The sequence below is a fragment of the Crocuta crocuta genome, unplaced genomic scaffold (genome assembly GCF_008692635.1).
Source record: "Crocuta crocuta isolate KB4526 unplaced genomic scaffold, BGI_CrCroc_1.0 scaffold55, whole genome shotgun sequence".
Taxonomy (NCBI): domain Eukaryota; kingdom Metazoa; phylum Chordata; class Mammalia; order Carnivora; family Hyaenidae; genus Crocuta; species Crocuta crocuta.
The window spans coordinates 979,599-991,966 of record NW_027530512.1 but is presented as its reverse complement, the minus strand read 5'-3'; the positions used below and the strand labels follow the sequence as shown (position 1 = coordinate 991,966).

Sequence of the window (12,368 nt, the reverse complement as noted above, 5' to 3'; positions counted from 1 at the left end):
CCTTCCCTTCCCTTCATTTCCCTTCCCCTCCCTGTCAACTTCCTTTCTCTCTCCTTTTCTTTTGTTGAGCAACCACTCATCACAGCCCCTTTACTGGCTTGGGCTGGCAGCTAAGCAGGGCCATCCTGCCCAGTCCTGGGGCCGTGTTTCTTGGGGGCTCCCAGTTCCTGGCCAGGGACAGCCCCTCAGCCTGCCCACAGCACATGGTCTCCTCTAGGGCGCTCAGCCAGGCCTGAAGCCGGAGGGGCAGCTGGAAGCACCAGGACAAGGGCCCTGCCCTCTCCCACTGGCTGAGGCAAGTTTCAGAAAAGGCTGTTCGCTGCTCAGGGGCACCGGGCTGAGCAAAGTGATGATTTGGGAAGAGAGGAGCTAGGCAATGAGTGAATGGGGGGCTCAGGATTGGAAACCACTCAAGAAAGGAGTGCCCCATCCCCTCCTCGGTGTGAGTCACCCCGTGTACGGACACCACACCAGTGTCCGGCCCCCCTCTGTCACGCTCAGCGCACAGTAGCCTTTACGTTCCAGCTTGTCCAGGACTGTGAGGAGGGGTCATTGATGAAGTACTCACAAAAGTGGTTTCCCAAGATGCTTTTCTTTGAGCGGCTCTGGATGTGAGTGCTCGTCACCCACCATGGTGAGGCCCACCTCCACGTGGATCGGGGCACCGATGAGCAGGTGGGGCGGGGTGTGCAAGCCTTGGCCAGGCTCCCACCCAGGGCTTTGGGCTCAGCGCCAGTGCCAGCCCCTCAGGCTCCGGGACTGCGACTCCTACCCCCCACCTCCCCCACCAAGTCCCATTACTCCAGCTCTTGGGATTGGGGTTTCTTATGTCACGTGGAACGCCTATTCTGATGATATACAGCCTGGGATTGGAAGGTTGTGCACTCACCTACCTGAGCAAATTCCTATAAGACAGCAAATCCAGGTCAAACTGGGATAAAGATTTGGCATCTGAGTTGGGGCAGTTTGCTCCGTTGTCCCATCTAGTTGATGCAGTTACTGCAGAGTTTCATGATATTTGTTTTTTACAAGTTACTTCTGAAAATAGGTAATATGTGCACATAGTGCAAAAACTTTTCTTTCTTTCTTTATTTTTTTTACTTTTTTTTTTTTTAATGTTTTATTTATTTCTAGAGGAGAGAGGAGGCAGCGTGAGCAGGGGAGGGCCAGAGAGAGAGGGAGTCACAGACTGAAACAGGCTCCAGGCTCTGAGCTGGCAGTCAGCACAGAGCCCGACGCGGGGCTCGAACCCACGAACCGCGAGATCATGACCTAAGCAGAAGTCGGACGCTTAACCGACTAAGCCACCCAGGCGCCCCAAAACTTTTCTTTTTTTAACACATAATGAAAAGGGAATCTCCTCCCTAGTCCTTTCGCTCGATGAAGGTAACCACCATTCCTGTTACTTGTGCATTGTTCCGCCTGGGGGTAGGGGCAGGGGGTAAGTCCCAGCTCTGTTCTTTAGTTTTTAACTGAGAATATGTCTCTCTGCCCTTCTGTTTACACTCTCGGCTCTGGTGTAGGGCATTTATGCAGAAACTTGGACCTACAGCTTCAGGACAACTAATCCTGTCTGTCCTGTCCTGTAAAGTTCATTCTCTTTATCTGTCACCTGGCCCAGAAGTCCAAGTTTCTCACAGGATTGGCCATGAGTCGACAATTGTGGGAGCTGGCTTGTTTTATATTGGGCTTACTTCTTTTAAGATATATATTTGAAATTTTCCATAATTAACTTTTTAAAAAATCTGTACTTTTTTAGCAGTGGCTCCTGCAACATGCTTATCTGTGTGGTTTTTTTGTTTGTTTGTTTGTTTTAAAATAATGTTTAATTGCAACCTGTAAGCAGACTATAGGTGGATTTCTAGACAGTCCCACCCCCACCCCCACAGATATTGTGAGTCAGACATTCACAATTCCAAGGTTACACACATGAACTGGGATAATTATTCACCTTCACAAGCCATTCGTCTCTTGAAACATAGGATTGACCTCAGATTTATTTTGAAAAGCCAGCTTCTCTGGCAGGCAAAATTTGATTTGATTTGTACACTACATTTTTCAAGAATATAAATGTCATGCAAAGCAGAGAACTTATATTAAGCCCAGAACAGTATTTTACACAATTTACAAGCTCAAGAGCCAGGGAAGGAAGACTTCTCAAATGGAGAGAAACCAAAGCTTCATGGACAGACGGCTTTCCTCAGCCAGTTTTAGCTCCCAGCCTTACTTTGCACTCCTCTCTGGCAGGTGGATGAGGAGTCAGGTCTTCCCCAGATTAGAGCTTCCCAAAGTTACACAGTCCAGAGAAAGGCGCGAGGCTGTGGGTGTTTTCCAGCTCGGGTCCCCTGTGGTTTCCCTGGGGCCATTTTACCGGTGACATCCTTTGCTGCCCTCTTCTCTTTGTCTTACTGCTGTCTCATCACCCAAGGCCTCTTCTGTCATCGTTGCAAATGTTCCCACTGGTCAGGGAGCTTGCTGTGAGCAGCCCTTTAGAGCAGCTGTCATATTTGAGCAGCATCTGCTTTCTGACAAGCTTGAAGACCAAATGAAGGAAGTCATTGAGAGTTTCCCAGTGGAAGCGAGAACACAAGCAGCCTTTGGGACGCAGATCAATGTGCTGTGCGTTTAGTGGCCTGGCAGCCCGTCTCAGGGGAGAGGGGGCTGATCCCCAGAGGGGGCAAGGATCTCGTGGTCTCAGCTCTGTCATCCGTGCAGGGTCCTAATGCTGGAATGGTTCCCGAAGCCTTTGGCTCCAGCCTTCCCTAGACGGGGAAACAGACCGAGGCAAAATGCCTGCTGTGTTTTAAATAGATCCTGCTTGCTGCAGCCAATAAGCCCAACAGCTTGGGAGGTGAACGACCCTTCCTGAGAGATTTCTGTCACACTGTTCCTCCTGCCTCCAGCCCCTCACACACTGCCCCCTCCCAGCCCTCCTGCTCCTCCTCCCTGACCTGCCTCTTCTCGAAGCTCTCCTGATGGCTTCTTTTCAGGCCTGTCTGGTTTTAGTATTCATTACACTTTTATTGGTTTTCGCTCTCTGCTTTTTCCTTCCCTGAAGCTGTTTTACCTCATACTCTGTATCTTTTCATCTCTTGTGTCCACTCGGTCAAGTGCACGTCTCCATCTGCTGTCTCCATTGCTGCTCTGCCATGGCTTCTCAATTGTCCCCTTGTCCGCACCTTCCCATGGCCTGCTGGGGGACAGCCTGCCCTCACCTGGGCTCTGCTGACCCTGGAGAGAAGTTGGGTGCAGGGGTTTCGAATGGGCCCTACCTTGAGCAATCCCAGTCATGGAGCAGGTGACACCGCCAGTCTGGGTAGTGGACCTCAAAGATGGCGGCTGTCACTGGGCAGTGTGGCAGTGAAATAGGTAAGTCAGAAGAGGGGAAGTGGGGGACAATAGAAGTGACGATGGCCAGCACCCATTGAAGGTGATAATCAGAACAGGAGGTAGAAGAAGGAGGCCGGGTGGTAGCCAGCTGTCACAAGGGAAAGCTGAGCGGGGGCTCTACTAGGGGAGAAAACCAGGGGGGCGAGACCAGTGAGAGAGCCCAGCTCTACCAAGCAGAGGGTGTGGCCAGGTGAAAGGAGAGCCTCAAAGACCCTTTCTCCCCATGCATCTCTGGCCCTTTTGTTCTTTTTCCTTTCGTGTTCCTGCCCTCATGTTACATTAGCAGTAAACAAAACAAAACGCAGTCCGTCTTTGAAAGGGAATGACAAGACCTGGAGAATTTAAAGCTGGATGCGTGCACTTCCCCATCTACTGGACTCTTGGGCCCCTTTGTGCATCAGGCTGCTGGAGCCATGCACGCCAGTCCCTTACTGGGACACCTTGAGCGGAGTCCCTGTGCCAGCCTGACCGCCCAGCCAGCCGGAGACCCCGCAGCGAGGGCAGCCGGCAGCGGTGCGCGCCCGCAGAGCCCCTCCATGCACGGGGGCAGCAGGGAGCAGGGCTGTGGGCCAGCCCAGCCCGGCTAGAGGGCTGGGACCTCGTCTCGGGCAGGGCCTGGGCTAAGGGGTGGCTTCTTGGGTGTGACACCCGGCCCGTCATGGTCTCCTCCATGCCCAGGAGCTAAGCTGCAGAGAGGCCTGTGGTGGAAGAAAGAAAAAGGAAAACTCTTCTCTTGCTTAAAAAAAACAAAACAAAACAAAACAAAACAAAACACCAACGTTTAAACTGAAGAGGTAATAAGTGCATGTGGCAAAAAATTCAAAAGATACAAACGAATGGATGATGAAAAGTCTCGCACTTCTGTTCTGAAGTCCCCTCTTTGGGCATCATGGATGTACCAATTTCTGCACATTCTCCTTTTTAGGTCTGTTAATCTACAAGTTTTTAGATTTTTGATCCAATGGAATATTTGAAACTGTTTGGATGTATATGTATGTATGTAATGTGTGTGGAAGGACTAAATGATAATAAAGAAACTTGTTTCTCAGTTTATTGCCAATAATTCTTGCTGGGGCAGGAATAGTTTGAAATATTAAAGTAACTGGGGCACCTGGGTGGCTCAGTCAGGTAAGCATCCAACTTCAGCTCAGGTCATAACCTTGAGGTTTACGAGTTCAAGTCCTGCGTCGGGATCTGTGCTGGCAGCTCAGAACCTGGAGCCTGCTTCAGATTCTCTGTCTCCCTTTCTCTCTGCCCCTCCCCTACTGATGCTTTCTCTCTTTCTATTTCTCTCTCAAAAGTAAACATTTAAAAAAAACAATTAAAAAAAATAACTAAATAGAGTCTTAAAATGCTAGCACCAGAAAGGACCTTCCAAGACCCTTTGTACCAAAGCCTTCATTTCAAACAGAAGAGGCCCAGAAAGTGACTTCTCCAGGGTGGCCAAGTGAGCTAATGGCACTTTTTAGGCCTTTGGAAAGATATGGATTCCGAAATGAAAGACAAACGATTGGGTATGGATTTAAAATTTTCCTCTGTTGAACACAAATATAGGGAAAAAACTCAGTAATTTCCAGGAAAACCCGAAGTCAAATTTCAAACTGAGAAATAGCATATGTGTGCGTGCACGTGCACGCACGCACACGGGCATTGGCAGTGGACAGAAGACAAAAGTCTGCAAAGTCTACTGTCTGTCGTCTGTCCTGCTGAGCTGGGCAGAGGCTGTGAGAGGCAGCATGACGTGACTCTCCTGAGGGACCTGCGTCCCTCAGACCTGGTGTCATCGGGCTGGAGGCAGAGGCAGAGACAGGCCCTGTTTGTTGGGCAGGAGGGCGACATGACCACCTGGACGTGGATAAGAGGACAGCCACACACGGACCCCAGGCCAGAGACTCTGAGGGGTATGTGGAGGGGGCGCCTGGCCATGGCACTACGGAGCCCTGCCACCACTGCATCCGTGAGCACACACAGCCCCAACTGTTCATCCCACCTCCCGGGAAGTGATGCCCCAAGATGCATATGCTGACAAAAGGGCAGGATAATTTTTTTAAAAATTCTCTCTGCTTTGACATCGGCTCCAGACATCGTGAACGACTTCAGTGTCCAAGCCAGATTGATGGGCCTTTTGATGGCTTCAGTGAGAGGGGGGCATGTATGACTGTAAACACTGGCAGTAAAAACCCTCAATTGCTTTGAAATGGTAAATTTCCAGGCAATGTGGACCTGATGTTACACGCCTCCTGCATTAACAGCTTTTTCTTCCTGTTCAATTATTTTGGCTGGTAAGGGAGTGGAAATTACACTTCAAAATATATCGATGGATATTTTCAGCCTTGCTGAGAGCTTCAAAATATGTACCAATCCCAGGAACATTCCCTTAATTTCCACCCCCCGAGTTTCCCAGGGAAAATGGAGGTATCAACTGCAGGCACAATTAGACCAAAGGAGCTACAAGGAGCAGGGCTCTCTTTCCACGTCAGATTCTCTCTGGTCTTACTGCCTAATCTCTGAGCCAAATTTTGCTCCAGCCCTAAGTCTAGGGGTCCACGTTAATAAGCACCCAGTGATGGGGTCCTTGAAAAAGAAATGAGTATTCCCAAGAGCTTGGGTCCGGGGTCTTGAAACAGGTTACCCAATGGAAGCAGTAAAAACTGCCAATTCTCTGTGGCCTCATTTTCATTCGAGGGATCCAGAAGTCCTAATCTCATGCACATGGTTCTCTCCTATGCCTAGGTGCTGGGCAATGCATTTGCCCCAGTTGTGTTTCTGGTTTTCTCCTCTCTACATGAACAGCTTCTTTCATTCTCCTTCCTAAGCACCAGACCTGGATTTACGGCTGCCTTTCTGGACAAGACCACAGAGAAATCAAGTTCAGTTGAACATACCTCCCAAATCTGTTCCTCCTCCCACACTGCCCATTTCAGTTAATGGTTGGTTACCTTACACCAAAGCACTTGTCTCCTACACTAGAAATGCACATGCTATTCTTAATTTCTTTCTCTGTCCCCACTTCCAGCTGATCTCCACATCCTTTGAGTCCACCCTCTTTCTCTCCTCCAGTTTCTGCCCTCATCCAGGCCCACAGCACTGCTTGCTTGGACCATTACAGTCTCATTATAACCCCCAGCCATTTGTCTCCAGCCTCCTCACTAAAATTTATCACTGATCATCTCATTCCCTGTTTTAGAATCGTGGGTGGCTCCCCACGGCTTACCAGAGTAAGTTCAAATTTCCTATAAAGACCCAGCAGACGTCTGTTAACTGGTCAACTCCTACCCCTCAAACCTCATTGCCGTCACCGCCCCCTACCCCACCCACCCAATCCCCTCCCCGTTTCCTGTGCTGCCATGCACCTGCACATCTTAGTGCCCTTTGTTTGCCTCTTCCTCTTCCCAGAACGTTCTTCCACCTCTCGCCTACCTGCCTGTCCTTTAAGACAGCTCTCAGATGACTTCTTCCTTGAAGAAGCCCCCTGGAGAGTTCCATTATAGCCTCTGTGACAAATCTATGTGTATCTCCCCATGGTCAGTTACTGGGCTGCTCAGAAGCTGCGATCAGCTTTTGTTCATTCTTGTGTCCTTGGAACATAGAATTGACTGGCGTGGTAAGCACTCGAGCAGGAAAGGACGGGACTGAGAATACCACCCCAGTGCGTAAACAGGCTTTCCTGTCCGAGCAGGCGTAGGGCATTTTCGTGCGACAGAAGGGGGAGTAGGAGCGGCCTGCCACCCTAGGTATTTATTCACTCCTTTGGCTCATTGCTCACATATTCGGAGAGTGCAGCCACGATGCCCAAATACTGTGCTAGAGACCGGGGGCACAAAAGAAGGCTGCCAGGCCCTGCTCAGAGGAATTCCCACTCAAGGGTGAGAGACGGGCATGTGACAAGGACTGCCCTGGCATTTTGGGCCATCTGTTCTGCTCTGAGGACCTTTGTCACTCATCTTCGCGGGAGCCATGCAGAGAGGGAAGGGCCGAAGGAGAACATGATAAGCGATGGGGAGGTCAGGGAGGCCTTGGAAAGGACTCTGCCTCCGGGACCAATTCTGCTGACCAGCTGGCTCTATTTATGCACTTCTCCTTTGTAGAAATTCCTTACTGTTAAGAAAAAGCATCTGAAACATTTCTAATTAGTCCTCAGCCTCTGCATTCTTATTTATTATTCCCAAATGCAACAGCTGGCTCATTCCATGATCAGTAATAATATTGGGGGTTCCTGCAGTTAATCCCCCAGAACCAGGGTCCCTCCCCCAACTTCTGATGGAACCACAGAGGATCTTTCACACACACACACCCCCATCCTGCCTCAGCAGCGTTTGCCACCCCCCACCCCGTCCCCTGGTTGCGGGGTGGGGCAGCTTTCCTGAGGAAGCACTGTTGGGGAGCCCGGGTTACTCACTGCGCTGGCCCACGCCGACCCCAGACAAGCCACTCCCTGTCTCTGGGCTCCAGTCCTGCACTGTCTTTCAGGTGCCGGACTTAGAGAGAATTGGATGCCGCACTGCAGCTACTACTTCCCTCCCTTCCATCAACAAGTACTTAATGAGCATGTACTAAGTGCGGCTACGTGCCAGCTGGCAGTGGGGAGCCTCTGTGCCATGGATGGCTGGGTGGCCTCTGAAGGCACGGGTCCTGCCTTCCTCACAGGGTCATTGTGAGTACTCTGCCATCGTGCTTTGGCACAGCACCTGTTGCGTGGTGACATTCTGTTCCCCGCCTCTGTCTCCTTTCCTGCTTAGAGCAGACATGGGGGTCTAACCAGTCTCCCTCACCCACCCTCTGGGTCCCCACTGCAGCTGCAGACAGGGCAAGAAGCTTCTAGGCCCACTGAGTCTCAAGGATAATGGGTATGCTGGTGAGAATGGATGCAGCTGGGGCCCTGCGCTCGGCCTCTCCCCTGCCCTCTCCAGGCCGCTCAGCACGGGCTCTGAGGGGGCGGGCAGGCGGGGCAGCACGATCATCCTTGTTCGGCCTGTCTGGGGTCTCTTCTCCTTCGTAGCACTGCTGAGCAGCCTCGTGCACGAGCTCCCTGCCCCAGCAGCCACCAGCAGTGACTGGGAAGGGGCCGAGCTGGGGTGGGGGCCTGAGTTGGTTACCAGTACTGAGTTTACATGCTTTATTTCTCACCTTTACCAACAGTGCAGCAAGTTAAGGGCTGTCAGCACCCCTTACAATTGAGGAAACTGAGGGTAAGAGTTTGCCCAAGCCACTCTCCTAATGTGTGACAAAACTGGCATTTGAATGCAGGCTGTCCAACTCCAGAGCTAGGGTCTCATCGGAACTATATGCCCTATCCCTCCTCTGTTATCCACCCCCACATCAAATGCACGGGGGCAGAGAGTTCCCTGGGAGCACCAGGGGCACACGGCTTTCCCAGCTCACCTGAGTGCTGGCTTTGCTGGCTTTAAAAGAGAAGGGACCATGCCGGAGAATAATGCCACAAGGGAGAAACTGTCCAAGGAACCAGAAGTCCAAAAGGGCACACAGTTAGAGGGACCTCAGAGGTCATCTCCCGGCATGCCTCCTTTCCCAGAGGAGAAAACTGAAGGCCCAGCGGGGAAGTAAGGTCCCTGCATACAGAACTTCTGACCACCCTACAGACTGGCCAGTGTGCTCAGCAGCCCTGTCCTTGGGCCCAGACAGTAGCATAGAGAATGGACTCAAACCCAGCCCCACCTCTCACCTACATACGGCTTTTCGGCAATCAAGAGCGTCGCAAAGTCCTGGTATGCGGGTTGTGGGTGCTCCAGAGATCACATGTGTGAGGAGCGGGCACCTGCTGGGTACCCAGTGAACGGCGGCTCATTATCCCTCTTGTTGTTTTCCAAGTTCAATGCGTGGTGGGCAACACCAAGTCTCTCAGGTGTTGCTTTGATTCTGTGGCTCTACTGGAATCCATTCCTAGGACCAGAGAGGAAACAATGCTTCCTGTTATCTCTGAACACTGAAATCCATCTCATGGAGGGCTGGGCCTCGGCCTGCACCTGCTTAGGATTCAAATCTAGGAGAAAAACCATGGGTTGTAGCTGAGGCAGCAGGTGCTAGTTCCCGGCTCTTTCAGCGTGCTGTGGCTTCGGGCCCATTGCTTAGCCTCCGCCTGTGTCAAGTTTCTATTGGCCAAATGAGCATGGTAATGACCTGCTCCTTATGCCACCCCCACTCCCTGCCACCGTGGGAAGTTTATTATGTCCATCTAAGGAAGGGCTGGCTCTGAAGTCTAACATCATCCAGAGAGACTATGTCTCTCTGGAGCTTTTGGATGGTGCTGGTGGTGGAGGGGGCAGGGGGGAGAGGAAACAGCCTTCTTTTGGGGACAGAGCTACCAGGGTGTGACAATTGTTTTCAGAGGTGTAGCATCGTCACCACTGACCCCTGGCGAATAAGAGGTGAGACATGTGGCAAACTCTACATGCCGCTTCCCTCCCTCTCCTCATACAGCCCTCCTTCCAGAGCCACCAGAAACCTCATCAGCCTGACTCTGGTCTCTGGCTTCATTCCCCAGACTAGGCGTGAGTTTGGAGCTTCTCCTGAGGGGTTGGTGGGGTGTCTCTGGGTCCCACATCCTCTCACCTGGTTTTCTCAAGACCAAAGGCAACTAGACACACATAGGCCAGGCTGGGCTGAGGGAGGCAGCAGAAGGCCATTCCTTAAGTCTTTCCACCTGGCTGACCTGAGAGCCTGTGTGGAAGCGGGGACACCAGAGGGGCCATTTTCTCGCATGTTCTCGTTGTTTGGAGATGCTGTGGGGCCTGACCCTTAAGCAACAAACTTTCTCTGGCTTCCCAGAGAGGACATGACCACTGGGTCAAGCCCATGGCCCCTGTGGAAACCAGGCTATGGCTTGGTGGTGGTTTTCTCCATCCAGGGGAATGAATCTGGGCCCCTACTTCAATCTAATTAAGCTCCCCAGACAAGAGACACCTGGGACAGCAAGGCTGGCCCGCTGCTCGGGGCCAGTGGCCTCCTCACACCCACCTACCGTTGTTCCTGACCGCCGCGTGGCTCGGGCCTCAGACTCCCTGCTACTCATTGTGAGGCTCTCTTTGTACATTCTCTTTCCAGGGTCGTATTCTTGGGTCTTTTTGGACTGGTGTACGTGTCCTCGTGGTTAGTTTTCTGAGTCAGGAAGCGGGTACTAGAATTGCAACAATGATCTTTCTGCAGCAAATCTTATTAGGGTTTTCTTTCTTCATCTTACTTCATTCCAACAGAAATGTACGAAGCATGTATAACATGCAAGGTTCAGTCCCACACACTGGAGAAACAGGGGAAAATGAGTGGTGCTGATGGGGGTGGTTGGGGGAAGGCATGACTGTGCCCTCCCCTTTGCCTGATTCCTAAGGCAGCTTCACTTAGAGGCCAGGAACTTATGTGGGTTGGGACCCCGTGTGGGAGCCAGCGTCCTGTAGCACCGGCAAGAACTAAACTCCCTGCTAACTCTGACCCTGGCATTCAAGGGCCCAGCCTGCCCAAGGTCAACTCCCACCAGGTCCTTTCGGCATCCTGGCCCCAGCAATACCAAGCAGCTCTTGTCCTTGAACGCATCAAAGACTGCCATCCTCTGGACCTCTGCTCTGGCTATTCATGCATCCGATACCTCGCCCTGCCCTGCCTCTTCAGAATTTATTCAAGAGCTTATCCAAGGACCCCCTTGCAATGCAATATTGCCTCCCTACTTGGTTTATGCAACATCTATTCACTGTGAGTCTTCTCTGTGGCCGACACTGTGCTGGTCTCCTAGTCCATACTTCCTTCTGCTCTGGACAGGAGAGCAGTATTCTCAATGCCTCCAGGCCTGGGGCAAGTGATTACTGTGTCCGTGTCTCAGCACGGTGTTTGCACTTTATGGAAAGTGCAAACGGAGAGTCGGCTTCTAGACTGGGCTCTGCCCACTAATTAGTCGTGTGGCCTCTGGCCAATCTTCCAGCCTCTCTGGCCTCCTTTCTTCCTGGGGAAATAGTGGTGACGACACCTCACGGTTGTGCAGGGGGCAGTGAGAGGTCTGGAGGGGAGCCTTATGAAAGCTGGGAGCCCCACGCCAGTGGAAGATGTGCAGGGGTTGTACCCCCATTCTCCTTTCACTGGCCGTGAAGCCGAGTCGCGTCCCCTTCGCTCTCTTCGAATGTCAAGTGCACCAGCTTCCAATCCCTCCTCGCGGCCGGCCCTCGGCCGGCTCGGAATCCTAGGCTGCGGAGGATTCCCGTGCAAACTCCACTCTCCTCCCGCCCAGCCATCCCTTCCCAAGGCCTCGCCGAACACACCTTAAACCCCGCGCCAGAGCGCAGTTCGGAGCGCAGCCCAGAACTGCAGCTTCGCGGCTCGGGCCCGGGCCGGGGTCGCGCATCTCCAGCCGGTGACTCAGGGCCGCTCGGGCGGGGGGTGGATGGAGGTAGGCGGGACCGACCAGGGCCGCGCGCGGGCAGCCGCCTGGTCCTCGGTCGCCGAGCGGTGGGAGCAGAGGCTGTCTCTGGCCCATCGCCATTCCACCGCGGGCGTCTGGCTCCCCGGGCCTGGCTCTCGCACCGCTTCGCACCCGCCGCGCTCCTCTCCCGGCGCGCAGCGGCCCGGGCAGCCGGCGGGGACTGGAGCTCGGGGCGGGCTCTGCGCGCCAATGAATGGGCGCCCGGGGGACGCGCGCGCTCGGGGCTGAAGGGCATTAGGACCGTGAGGATCGCTCCGCGCTCCTGTCTCTCCCTATCACCCCCCACCCCCCACCTCTCTCCCTTTTCTGCTCTGCAGGACTGAGCAGCCAGGCGCGAGCGAAAACAAACAGCTGGGGCTGCGAGCGCCCCCACCCCGGCCCCGAGAGCAAGCCGGCCCGGGGCCCCCACTCGGGGCGCCCGCCCGCCCACCATGAGGAAGATCCGCGCCAATGCCATCGCCATCCTGACCGTAGCCTGGATCCTGGGCACTTTCTACTACTTATGGCAGGACAACCGAGCCCACGCAGCATCCTCCGGCGGCTGGGAGGCTCAGAG

General features: G+C 53.2%; 1 long non-coding RNA gene across 1 annotated transcript; it reads right to left on the bottom strand.

Annotated features, from left to right (window-relative positions):
- Positions 1–1,963: 1,963 nt before the first annotated feature.
- On the bottom strand, positions 1,964–10,549 carry LOC144234068 (uncharacterized). Its single transcript, XR_013335850.1, has 3 exons — positions 10,370–10,549; positions 9,074–9,291; positions 1,964–2,762 (listed from the first exon to the last, which is right to left on the bottom strand). It is a non-coding gene; the product is annotated as an uncharacterized LOC144234068 (long non-coding RNA).
- Positions 10,550–12,368: the final 1,819 nt, after the last annotated feature.